This window comes from Rhinolophus hipposideros (assembly GCF_964194185.1).
Source record: "Rhinolophus hipposideros genome assembly, chromosome: 13".
Taxonomy (NCBI): domain Eukaryota; kingdom Metazoa; phylum Chordata; class Mammalia; order Chiroptera; family Rhinolophidae; genus Rhinolophus; species Rhinolophus hipposideros.
In genome coordinates this window covers 7,316,187-7,330,254 of record NC_138059.1, presented here as the reverse complement: position 1 = coordinate 7,330,254, position 14,068 = coordinate 7,316,187, and positions in this window count along the sequence as shown.

The window sequence follows — 14,068 nt, the reverse complement described above, 5'->3', positions numbered from 1 at the left end:
TATTCATAATTCAGTTCAAGGGTCACTTCCTCATAATACTCTTCCTGACAATTTGGTTTCTTCCTGTGTAGAACCGGTTTCTACCAACTATGGATCCCGCTACTGCCTCTCCAGGCAGCTATCACAGTATCTAGAGCCTTTTACAACAGCTGATCATTTATGCGTCTGCCTCCCTAGGTAGATGGAGATTCCTGCAGGCTGAGGCGTGTCTTGTTTGTATTTCTACTTCTATACCAATCATAACGTCTGCCATGCAGCAGGCCTTCCAGGCATTTGTTGAATAAACAGGTAACTTAATGATTGAATGATCAGGACTCCACCTGGAATAACCTAGAGAGGGTCTGGGTAATGTCCTCTTGCCTTTTCATCAGACGCTGGGTGACTACAGAGATTCATGAGGTCTCCCTCTTTTATGTTGCTTTAAATTTGTGCCCTTCCCAGCACACAGCGTTCTCGAGGGCAGGGTCCGTATATAAGTGGGTCTCAGTGTGGGGCTCAGACCAGCAGCGTCTCCATCAACTGGGAGCTTGTTAGAAATGAAAACACTGAGGCCCAGCCGAACCTCCTGAGTCAGAAAGTGTGGGTGCAAGGCCCACCAGTCTGTGCTGTTACAGGTCGTCTAGGTGGTCCTGGTTTATCCCCAAGTGTCAGAACTGCAGCCACATATTCACCGCTATACCGTCAGTGTTAAGAACTGCAAAGGAGAAACAATCCCTTAATCTTATGGACGCCTTCTGCGTCGTTACCCATCACTGATCCCTGTCACAACTCTGCAGACTGCCCTAAAGCATCGCTGTTCTCTGCAAGTACCTAACTCTGCTCTGTTCTTCTTCCCTTTCAGCAGAAGGCCTCATCATTTACCAGCCTGAGCAGAAAGGTTACACAAAGGAACTCCTGTTTCTCTCCTATTCATTCCAATAGTTCTCAGTTTTGGCACCAGATAAAATCTAACTCCCTAAGCACGGCTGACCAAACTTTTCGTGACATACTAGGGGTCTCCATCCTCATTGCTGACCACTTAGTTATACAATGTGCCCCAGCCGTGCACAAAGACAGGCGGTCTCCTGGTATAAAGACCTTGAGCAGCATCTCATGAAACTCTACTCTTCCCTAGCTCCACCTCAGTGTACACACACACACACACACACACACACACACACACACACACACACACAAAGCTGCTGCTTGGAAAGGACAACTGTGTAGACCAATCTGCAGGTTTTGGAAGCAGCAACCACAGGGCAGTGTCTAAAGGGAAATAATGTTAGTCCACCAACTCCAACCAATTCCCATCCTTCTGTCACTGCTCCAGATTCCAATTCATATCTCAATTCATGGGAGAGGATCTACGTTGGCTAACCTTGGTCCGTATACAACATCCAAGCCTGAGGAGGTGTCTTAGCTTGGATTTCTCCAACAGCAGATCCAGAAACAAAGACCTGGGTATTTGCAGTTTATTTGGAAAGTGTTTCCAGGAACTAACTATGAATGAGACAATAGAAATAGTGAGACAGGAAATGGAGAAAAGACCTTCTGATAAACCATACAGAACAATTTCTGAATCATCCTTTTGGAGGGTGGGAAGCTGAAAGCTTTCTTCTCAGACTGCCAGACCCCATTGTTTGAGATTTTCCCAAGTGCGTTAATACCCCATACTTCTGGATTTCCTTGGTTTGCAAAAAATGAGCTCCCATGGTGAGGGGACTTGAAAGGCTGCATGTTGATGTGGGATAGGGCCACCAGCAGAAGGTACTACAAGAAGTTAGCACACCTCCTTTTAACAATCCCACTAAGACTGCATGAACTAAGCAGGACTAGCTCTCCAGAAGAAAACAAGGACAGTTACCAGAAGAAGGGGGACTAGATTCTGGGCAGACAAGATTATTAGATACACAGCTCAGGGGAAGTCTGAGAGCCTTCCCGGGCTCTTCTCTTCAAGCATCCAATGTATGTACAAGCTATCCTATTATCATGACCATGGCATAATTCAAAGATAATGTATGTGAACTTAACAAATTATTAGTGCTGTGTTTCTGCTTGGATCTCACTGATGTTCTTTTCAGGTGAATAACTGCTCATTTAACTCTTGCTGGGGGAATAAAATTACACTCAAATTTCTGTGTAAAAAACGGTGCTGATGACTAAGCAGACTTAGGTTTCCATGGCAACACAGCTCTCAAGGATCAAGAAGAATATTAAAATAGTGGCTCATCAGGTGGCATAGGTTTATTTTTAATGTTACATATGTAATATATAATATATCAGTAACACAGTCCATGAATTAGGGCCTATGAGAGAGTTTTGAAGTCATTTCATTTTGAAAAGAACTGCTTCCAAAGCTCTAGCTATATCATTTTTTTTCTCTATTCATATTCCTTTACTTCTATGTAGCTGAATATATATATATATATCAGTCATGGATATCTGCCCTGAAATTCAAAAACTAGCAACAGCCTGAAAAAAGGGGAGCAATGCTCTGTCGGTCATTGATCTGGGATCTGGGTATTCTATTCCTTACATCCAAATTAGGTTATTAAAAATGTTCTTTGCTTTTCATTCTCCAACCCTTTCATTAAGCTATACCCTCTTCCTGGAAGATTCTTCCATTCCTACTTTGCTTGTTGACTCTACCCATCTTTCAAAAGAGAAATCTATATTGGAACACACACACACACACACACACACACACACACACACACACACTTCTAAACACGTAAAAACTCCTGTGCTCCCCCAGCTTTTACAGGGAGGAAGCAGGCTGAGAAATCTGCTCAGATGACAAAGGGTTTATTCTTCAACGCTTTCTTCAGAAGTGACCAAGGAAGAAGATCTCCCACAAAGTAGAACCAGGAGCAGTGAATAACAGTGGACTGAGGAGTCACTTCTGGAAAGCAGAATGAAGAACAATTTTTACAAGGTAAACGTTAGCCCAATGAGATTTCAGAATGACCAAAAGCCAGGTACTATTATGCACCTCTTATTCTCCCAGTTTCAAAGGTGTTTATTGCAGTTATCCTGTACATGTTCTAACACTGTATGTTGGGTGTGAGAAAGGAAAACAACTTGTCTTTTTGTCCATTAGTTACTGTATCAAGATTAGCTCCAATTGCACTTACCGTAGAATATACAACTCTGGACTTGAAGACTGATGTGTTGAGTGAATAGACTTTTGGAGAACTTAGGGTTGGGTCAGTGTATTTTTGTAGGTGGGAGAGGTGTGGGCACTTAATGATTTTAGTAGATGCCATACTACCCTGCACAGATCTCCTTGTGCAGGAACAAAGAACTCATTTCCCTGCTGTCAGGACTGTTGCCTGCTGATTGCTCAGAGCTGGGGCTCTACCATCAGCCTAGGGAAGCTGCTTCACTAAGTATGCATTCCCTCCCTGGAGACAGCCCACATTGCTTCAACTGGGGACAACTCCGAAGGGTTACCCAGATGACGTCTCTGTTGAACTGCATCTCAATTTATCCTCTTCTGTCTAACCCTACTTCCTTCATTCTCACAGGTGTTGTTTCTGAGAGAACTGCCAATAAACTTCCTCTAAGAAAATACTGTCGCATAGTCAGTTGCCTGGAAACACAACCAAAGAGAGTTGGAGCCGGGAGTGGTCTAAGAAAGTAGAATCTAAAATAGGGTTTGGGATCTGCGTTGCTATCAGCTGGCCGACAATGAGGACCCCATCAGTGGTGGCAGATGGACTATGGATAACCCCTAGCATACTGTAGCAGTGCAAATTCAAAAACCTTTACAAATGTTGTCCTGGGATAGCATAGCAATTGGTAGGGATACATTGGCAAGTGCAGTATCTCAGGGATTTGAAAAGTTCAGTGAAAGTAATACAACTTGAGTGGAAAGAGAAGTAGTCTAAAGTACATGTATACACACACACACACACACACACACACACACAGGCAGTGATGAATTGCTTGGCTGGTTCTTCGAGTTTCTAGATGGAGAAACATTGAATGACCAGGGGTAGGGAGGCCTCAGGAAGTGCCATGTGGATGGATCTATGATAGTTGGCACAAATTATAAAAAAAGCTTTGTCTCAGATGTTGAAGCACAGTGGAGATCATTCATCATGCAAGAAGCACTAAACAATCCAGTAGAGAGATAACTTAGCTGGTTGACATCAATCGGCAGAATGGACACAGGGATGGAGGAAACATGATAGCAGCAATGGAGGCCATGCCTCGACCCAACAGCATAGCTGCCTTTTGTACGGCTCATCTAGCTACTACTCCTGTCTGATATGCTAACTGCCAGTATCAGATACTTATGCTGAGACACCATACAGCACCAACTCTCAAAGTGACCAATCCACTACTTGGTGACAAGTTTATTACATTGGACCCCCTTTTCCCTGGAAAGGGAAGTGAGTGATTCTGTAAATATTTCCATTGCTTTTCAATTCTTTTAAATGCCTAATTTGTGCTTCTTCTCAATGAAACATCATTCAGAAGCATAAAGACCACAAAGTACCTCAATTTTACTGGGGTCCTATTTTCATCAGATTCTGTTCAGATCAAGAAATACCATCAAGTTTCTTCCACCATCAAGTTTCTTCCATGAGCAAGTCAGAGTGCTAGGGGTTGTGCACATAGAGATAAAGAAAACATGAATCTTGTCAGTTAGCTTGAGTCCTTTGAGGAAAATGAACAGTAAACTGACAGTTTGTAGTACTACCTAATACATGTAATGACAGAGGAAAACATGGGAGAGTGTGGGAGCAGAGAGGATATACCATTGGGACTATGTGTGGAAGGGATGAGTGTGGCTATTGCTAGAGAAGTGCCTATTATAGTTCATATTCCAAACATTCAACATATTTAAATTGCATTTAGGATATAGGAAGGAAGACATAATCAGAGAGGCAGTGGGGATGTTGGAGGGAGAGTTTGGGAGTTCACTTGCTATCAGATTGTATCCTGGGCATGAGGGAAGGTTTAGTTCGATATCTGCTTATTCCAGCTGAGGTGATTAGGGCAAGTCTCTCATCCAAAGTGGTTCCATAATCCAGCAACAGAGAGGAACCAGCTGGGCAAGTTCATGAGGTTATATGTCACAGCACATATTAAGAAGCTAGATTCTGTATCTTCCAAACTACTGTTTGATCTTAGGCCTGTTCTCTCCTCCCTTCTTCATGGTAAAATGGTGTGCGTTGGGGAATAGACTGAATGATCTCCACGGTGCATTTCAGAGATGATATTATATTCTAAGTTTAGCTAGAGTTTGCTGAGAAAGAGTCACACTCTACAGCTTTGGATGGGAAAGAGCTTTATGACAGGAGATTTGAGGAAATTAAGAAATCAGCTGAGCATCACTGAGCAGGCCATGAATGGAAGAATACTGCAGATCCTCGGGGACACAGCAATTAAACCAGAAGCAGACGAAAATTCCTCTAAAAGAGATATCAGCAAAAAGCAGTGGACATGCCTGCAGCCTCTAAGAGACCAGCTCAAAGGTTTATAGGTAAGGGAAATAGAGCCAGAGCTTAGGAAATTGAGAGCTGCTATTGGGCAATTCGTGTGAAAGAAAAATAGTGGATCAGGGCCAGCTCAATGCAATGAAGGGATGCTAGAGAACACTAAAATCAGGTGGAGACCTTCTTTCACCAGATGTTATCAATTATGAGGAACAAGTGAGACTTAGGGGAAAACCCTCATGGTCTTTGCTGAACTTCCATCCCAGTAATGCTGATAGAACTTCAGGGATGGGAGGTCTATTTTTTAGTTTACAATAGACTGGAACTATCGCTTTATAGCTTTGACATCACTTGTAGGAGGGAGGAGTGGTGGTACTTGGGAAAGAATCTGATACAGAGGCAAGTTTGAGCTGAGAAGTTAACTAAGACCTAAAGCATCATTTGGGAATTTAGATCTAGCTATTCCGAAAGCCATGCTTCCTCTTACACAGCATGTTAACAGCCCCAACTTCTTTTACGCCTTAAGCATTTTTGGTTGGTTGCCTTTCATTTGTAATCAGAAGAATCCTGCTGCCTAATATAAACTTATGATTTTATGTAAGTGTGTATCCAAACATGTGTACATTGGAAAACCCTAGGGGGAAAAAGTCACTCGATAGTAATGACCATTGCATTGCCTAGATTTTGATTTCTAAATACCATTATCCAATAAAGAACCAGAGATCCTTGGAGAAATGGGTAACTCCAGGTCTGAGAGAGACAGGGAAAGTACAAGGTAAGCCTGTGATATCTTGTGCCGGAAAGCAAGAAAGAACTCAAAGACCAATGGACCAAGTCCAAAGAATATAGGAGCAGAGGCAAGAGTCTCCCACTGACCAATTTTGGGAAGTGTAAACATCAAAACGAATAACAGTCATTAAATTTTTAAAAATCAATAAATCTATAATGATGAGAAAGAGAGGAGAAAACAAAGGGGAAAAAAAACTTCTATACAGAATAATATCAGAAAGAATATGTAGAAAGAATCACAGAATTCAAAAAAACAACAGTCATTTTCTTTGATTTAGAAACCGATTAATGGAAGCAAAAATCGTAAAATGAAAAGTTTAAGGGAAACTAGACTCCTGCCCCCAGCAGGCCTACAGGAAACTTCCTAATAGCAGAAGGAAACATGTACCATCTTAAATATTGACCACCACCTCAACCAAATGACCAAACGTTGCCCAACAGCCAGAAAAACCAACATTATTTTTCTTCTTTTGCGATATAATATGGCCTTGTCAAAAAAGTTTAACTTGAACCTAAAAAAGCCTTAGAACCAATGATTAATTTATAGAAACTAGAGAAGGCAGGAAAACAAATCAAAATATTTAATGACATCAGGAGGAAATAATTAGATAAATATAGATGCGGAATATTCTAAATTATCACTTGCCTAGAATCTTCCAGAAATCACTGTTAGTTGGGGGAAAAAAATAAGTTTGGTAGGTTTCTTTTATTATTTATTTATTTATTTATTTATTGTAAATGGGTTTTTCCAGGCCCCATCAGCTCCAAGTCAAGCGGTTGTTTCAATCTAGTTGTGGAGGGCGCAGCCCACAGTGGCCCATACGGGGATCGAACCAGCAACCCTGGTGTTACAAGCATCACGCTGTAACCAACTGAGCTAACTAGCCATCCCGTTAGGTTTCTTTTAAATAAAAGAGATTGAAGAAACATAATTACCAAAGATAATGCATAAAATTTTGATAGGATATTGATTAAACTATATTTAAAAATTTATAGAAGGACAATTGAGGAACTATGAGTAGGGGCTGTCTACTAGATGAAATTATGAAATAATACTTTATTTGCGTGGTAAAGGCATTGTGGCTTTATACCGTGTTTCCCCAAAATAAAATCTAGCTGGATAATCAGCTCTAATGCGTCTTTTGGAGCAAAAATTAATATAAGACTTGGTCTTATATAAAACCTTTTCTTATATCATATCATATTATATCATATCATGTCATATCATATCATATCATATCATATGACATTACATTATATAAGACCCGGTCTTATATTATAGTAAAATAAGACCAGGTCTTATATTAATTTTTGCTCCAAAAGACACATTAGAGCTGATTGTCCGGCTAGGTCTTATTTTCGGGGAAACACAGTAGACTTACCCAGGTCTGCCTTTATTGATTTCCCAGTTAGTTACTACGTAAAACAGAAGGAAAGGCTTTGACTATATTAATGGACTGCAGGAGTTTATTTCATTCCTAAAGCTCTTACCTCAATGTTCCCTCCTTTATCAAGACTTACCTACTTTGACAGGTGGGGACTCTGGGACTTTCTCCTGCCTGATATGAGCCCCAGATAGATGTGGAGCTATTAAGGGAGTTCATTGGTTTAAGTGCTCTCAAAGGTCTCAGGTAAATGGACAGGAAGTGCTAAAATGCTATCCCTTCAGGATTAATCAGTTCTCAGCCAGCATTTTATCCATGTCAGCATGCTAGAGAGCACTTGGGGCTCTTCTGTTCAGTCAAGCTGCTGTTTCCAAAGCTCTCTGTGAACCTCTGCTTGCACAATGCCTGCGCCCGTGCTTTCTCTGGAGCAGGGACAGTCTTATCAGACAAATAGCCTGCTGGAGAGTCAGGTGGCTGCATCTGGCTATCAGGCTAAAGATAACCCATTCATCTCTTTCGCTTTGCAGATAAAGTCATGCTTCTTTTCAAAAGGGGTTCAATCTTGGGATAGATGGCACTTCTGACAACATGACTGGTTGACGTTATTGGCACTAGGCTGGGAATAGAGAGACCAGAGTTCTCTTATGGCTGAGTATCTTACCATTTATTGACCTTGGTAAGTCATTCCCCTTCCTGAGCTGAGAATAGTTTAACAAGGTCAGGTGGGTGATGAATTTCAGTTCACACCATCTATCAAATGCAAGTCTAGTGACATGTTTATTTTGTTTGTGTGGTTGCTTTTGTTTTCTAGTCATGATGCCAATTTTGTGCGTCTCAAATAAGAATCTAGTCCAGAGGAAGAATCTGTTAATTCAATTGTGCTGTTTAACACATGAGGAAAATGGTGACCGAAGTAAATACACACGGGGGCGGCCAGATGGCTCAGCTGGTTAGAGCGCGAGCTCTGAAGGACAGGGTTGCTAGTTCGATTCCCACATGGGCCAGTGAGCTCCGCCCTCCACAGCTAGACTGAAAATAACAAGCTGCCACTGAGCTGCCAGTGGGGCTGCTGGATGGCTCAGCTGGTTAGAGCGCGAGCTCTTAACAATAAGGTTGCTGGTTTAATTCCCGCATGGGGTGGTGGGCTGCGCCCCCTGCAACTAAAGATTGAAAACGGCGACTGGACTTGGAGCTGAGCTGCGCCCTCCACAAGTAGATTGAAGGACAACAGCTTGAAGCTGATGGGTCCTGGAAAAATACACTGTTCCTTAATATTCCCCAATAAAAAAAAAAAAAAGTAAACACACACACACACACCGGAAAACTGGTAATAATGCCTTCTGAGAATAAATATGTCAGAACTTGAGGATGAATTTTATTAAATTGCTACACCATTGCCATGGTCAAGAGAAAAAAGAAAGAAGGAAAAACCATTGTGCTTTCTTATTTAATCTGTGGCACATCTATTAAAATTCTTACCTTACTGTATAATGTATGCATTTTACTGTGATTGATCCTTGTCTGACGCTTTTCTTACTCTTTTGTTTGCCTCTCCTGCTGAACTTTAAGCTCAACAAAGGTAGGGACTCTCTCAAACACCACTGTGTCTCTTGTGCCTGCCAGTTTGCAGTGTATGTGCTAAATAAATATCTGCTTAATCAAATGAAATCGAATTAAATCACCTTCTTCAATGATTCTGGGAGTTTGCTATTTGCAAGTAAAGACAGTGAGAGTCAATGGAACCAGGTGTCTCACCTACAGCACAAACAAATGCAGTTAGAATTTGAAACTAAATGTGCCTGATTCTAGTCTACTTTCATTTCACTAAACCATTCTCTTTCGTAAGGTTATTATTTAGCACAGCCAAGTTAGTGAACTTGGGGGGCTTTAGACTGCACACAGAAAACCCATGATTTACACCCCCCATGATCCCCACTAAGTAGTCCATCCCAAATGCTGCTACGAACAATTCTATCATGGTGTCATAATTTCATTCTGTGAGTTTAAGGCTTTGATCACCTTCATGCTAAGAACCTTGGGGAAATCTCAACAGGAAATTATCGGACATTTATCCTTTTATTTAAATGAAACATCTTTTTCCCCACAGCACATGTTTCTTTTCTTTTAAGAGTTTAAATACCAATCAGTATGAAGAAACAGGTGGGGCAATGAAAATCAGGAACAAGGGGAATTTAAGAAATGCAAACCAATCTGACACAGTTCTCACAGTGACAGCTCTTCCCTGTCCCCCTCAGCACCCTCCTCCTGGAGTCCCTGGATTCCAAGGCGTTGGCTGGTAACGCTTAGCACCTCACTGAGGGTGTGCATTATTTCACTCTTCAAGACAGAAAAGTTGTCAAGACCCAAAGGAAATAAACCTCTAATGGGAACAAGAATTGCTATTTTGGGATCTGGGGTCCTGCTAAGAAACGCCCAAGTCACCTTGTTTTTTTGTTTGCTTGTTTTGTTTTTGTTTGTTTGTTTGACCACGGGTATGAGATCATTGGAAATACATATACAAATGCTGATGTGAAATTAAATTGTTTACAACAAAAGAAAATGTGTTTTTCAAAAGAAAACATTTACGTGAAGACACGTGTCTCATTAGGCTCATGTGATTCCTTAAAATTGCTCCTTTTAAGTGAAGTAGAATGAAAAATCCCCTATTATTCTATAACCATAAAATCACCATGTGGGGTAGAGAGTTCAGCATCCCTAGAAGTGCTAAATCATAAACTAGAACATTATTTGGCAAATCTACTGTAGAGGTGAATCCTACAAAACATGCAGTGGTTCTCAAAGCGTGGTTCATGGTTCATGTATTTGAATATCCCCTGAGGTATTTGTTAAAAAAGAATCATTATAACCGGGTGGGAAAAAAAAAACCCACAAAAAAAACAAAAACCTGGTGATTAAGTTTAGGAATGTGTACTTTAAATAATTTAACAGACAAATTCTGGTAGACGATAAAATCTGACAACTCTTAGTGAGAAGAAATAAACAAGGTGATAATCAGGTCCCATTTTAGGCCACATTTTCCCTCTCGCTTTATGTTTTTCTTTAATAGAATTCTGTTTGTTTGAAAGAAGTAAGGATGGGGTATTACTTTCAACTGGGGTTTCCGAGTCATAAGCAATAGAAGCAAATTCTGTGAAAAATTATCACAGATTCAGAGAGAAAACAGTAAAAAGCACAGCCTTTGAAAGCACGTGACCTGCTGTACTCTTGTAAACCTGAACAGCAGTAAGAGCTGTCTCCTCAGAGCATTGCTTCTGGGATAACTCAGTTTTAGTTAACTTCAGATTCCCAGCTTAAGATTTAGAATTTTAAGAGAAAGTTATCCAAATTGTAGAGGGAGAGGTAAAGCTCTCTCTATTCACAAATGATGTAATCTAACAACATAAGTATCCTTCAACCGATGACTGGATAAAGATGTGGTACATATATACAAGGGGATACTATTCAGCCAGACAGGAGATGAAATCCTGCCGTTTGCAACAACATGGATAGACCTTGAGAGTATCACACTAAGTAAAATAAGTCAGATGGAAAAGGAACCACATGGTTTCACTCATATGTGGGACACAAAATAGAAAACAACAAACGAACAAATAATCACACTCATCGGCACAGAACAATATGGTGACTACCAGAGGGGAAGGGGAGTGAGGGGAGGATGAAGAGGGTAAAGGGGGGTCAAATATAAGGTGATTAGGGAGACTAGACTTTGGGTGATAAGCACACAATGGAATATCCAGATGATACATTATAAAATTGTACACCTGAAACTTACATAATGTTATTAATCAATGTTACCCCAATAAATTTAATTTTAAAGAAAAGAAAGTCCCAAAGAATCCATAAGAAAGTTATTACAACTAATAAATAAATTTGGCAAAGTTGCAGGATACAAGATCAACACATAAAAATCAGCTGTTTCTACACACCACCAATGAACAACCCAAAAAGGAAATTAAGAAAGCAATTCTATGTACAACAGTATTTTAAAAAATTAAACGTAAGGAATAAATATAACCAAAGAGATTAAACTCTTATAAATGGAAAACTATAAGATATTGTTGAAATTAAGGAAGATCTAAATAAATAGAAAAACACATTGTGTTCATGGAAAGGAAGACTTAACATGCAAACCATAGATTCAACATAATTCCTATCAAAATTTCAGCAGCATTTTTTTATTTTTTTGCAGATATGGAAAAGCCAATTCTCAAATTCATGTGGAATTGCAAGGGGTTCTGACTAGCCAAAACAATCTTGAAAAAGAAAAATAAAATTGGAGGACTCACACTTTCCACCTTTGAAACTTACTACAAAGCTACAGTAATTAAAATAGTATGGTACTGGTATAAAGACAGATCAATGGAACGAAGAGCCCAGAAATAAACTTTCTCACATCTATGATCAAATGATTTTCGACAAGGGTGTCAAGACTACAATGTTGCTTGACCAACTGCATATCCACATGCAAAAGAATGAAGCTGGACCCTTACCTAACACCATATATAAAAAATTAACTCAAAATGGATCAAAAACCTAAACCTGAGTTACAACTATGAAACTCTTAGAAGAAAACATTGGAGAAAATCTTTATGACATTGGATTTGGAAATGATTTCATAGATATTGTGCCAAAAGCACAGGCAAAAAAAGAAAAAATAGACAAATTGAATGTCATCAAAGTTAAGAACATTTATTCATCAAAAAACACTATCAAGATAGTAAAAAAACAATCTACAGAATGGGAGAAAATATGTGCGAATCATATACCTGATAAGAAATCAATATCTATTAGGTTGGTGCAAAAGCAATGGTGGTTTTTGCAATTATTTTTAACCTTTTAGACCGCAATTATTTTTGCACCAACCTAATAGGCTATTTAAAGAACTCCTACAACTCAACAACAAAACCCACAAACAATCTAATTCAAAAATGGGCAAAGGACTTAAATAGATATTGTTCCAGGGAAGATATATAAATGGCTGGTATGAGTATAAAAAGATACTTAATATCATCAGTCATTAGGGAAATCAAAATCAAAATCAAAGCGAAGAGATATCACTTCACTGCACACTCATTAGGATGTCTAATATAAAAACCAAAACCAAAACCAAAACCAAAAACAAAAACAAAAACAAAAACAAAATCAAGCAAAAGCCCAGAAAGTAAGTGCTGGCAAGTATGTGAGAAATTAGACTCCTGGTGTGTTGCTGGCAGGAAGGTAAAATGGTGCAGTCACTATGAAAAAGTTTGCTTGTTCCTTAAAAAGTTAAACAAAGGTTGATTAAATATTCCTCTCTCACAACAGGATGCTGCAATATATATACACACATATCCGAGGATTAAGAGCAGGGACTCCAACAGTTATCTGTACCCCAATGTTCATAGCACCATTATCCACAAAAGCCAAAAAAGTGGAAAAACCCAAGTGACCAGCAACGCATGCATAGATAAACAAATTGTGGTGTACATATACCACGGAACAGCATTCATCCAGAAAAAGGAATGCAATTTTGATATAGGATGAACCTTGAAAACATTACACTAAAGGAAATAAGCCAGACACAAAAGGCCAGACACTATATGACTCCACTTGTATGAGGTCCCTAGAATGGAGACACAAATGCATAGAGACACAAAATAGAATAGAGGTTCCCAGGGGCTGGGAGAGAGAGGAATAGGGAGTTATTGTGTAAGGAGTACAGAGTTGATGAGATGATGAAAATTTTGGGTATAGGCAGTGATGGTTCCACAATATTGCGAATGTACTTAATACCACTTAATTGTACATACACAAATGGTTACAATGATACTATGTTACACATATTTTATCACAATAAAATGGGGGACACATGCCTTAGGAGAAAGAATGCTATTATTAGCCTAGTCTTGGATCTTATGCCTGCTCCTTGGCTGGGGGCAGAGGTCACAGGGTGGCGGAGAAGGTTAGTGGAGCAAAGTGCATGTTAATTGTCGCCTCCACCCAGACTGCCACAAGGAGGAAGGATTGGTTCCCGAAGAACACTCAGGTCAGAGTGGAAGAAGAGGAAGCAATGATGCTTCCTGCAGAGGTATGTGATGGAGATTAATCCTCTATAGTCACAAACTATTAATCTCCCAAATTCTCATCTCCCAAATTCGCATACCAAAAGAAAGATCCAGTTGGCTCTGGCAAATATAATTTGTATCTGCTGCTCGAAAGATTTCATTCATTCTTGGCAATTTAATGCACACCTCAGTTAAGTCACGCAGAGCCAAAAACTTCTTACGGAAGGGATCAAAAACTGCGGCTCCAAAAAGGAGTGATTTATGAATAATTATACTTTAGTTTATTTGAAACAGTTTCTATCTGGTACACCTCAGGCCCCACAACACCTCTAGTGTTTTATACTTCACCCAACTCACTCATCTGTGTTACCCACCTGGTCTGTGCTGATATTTAAATGGA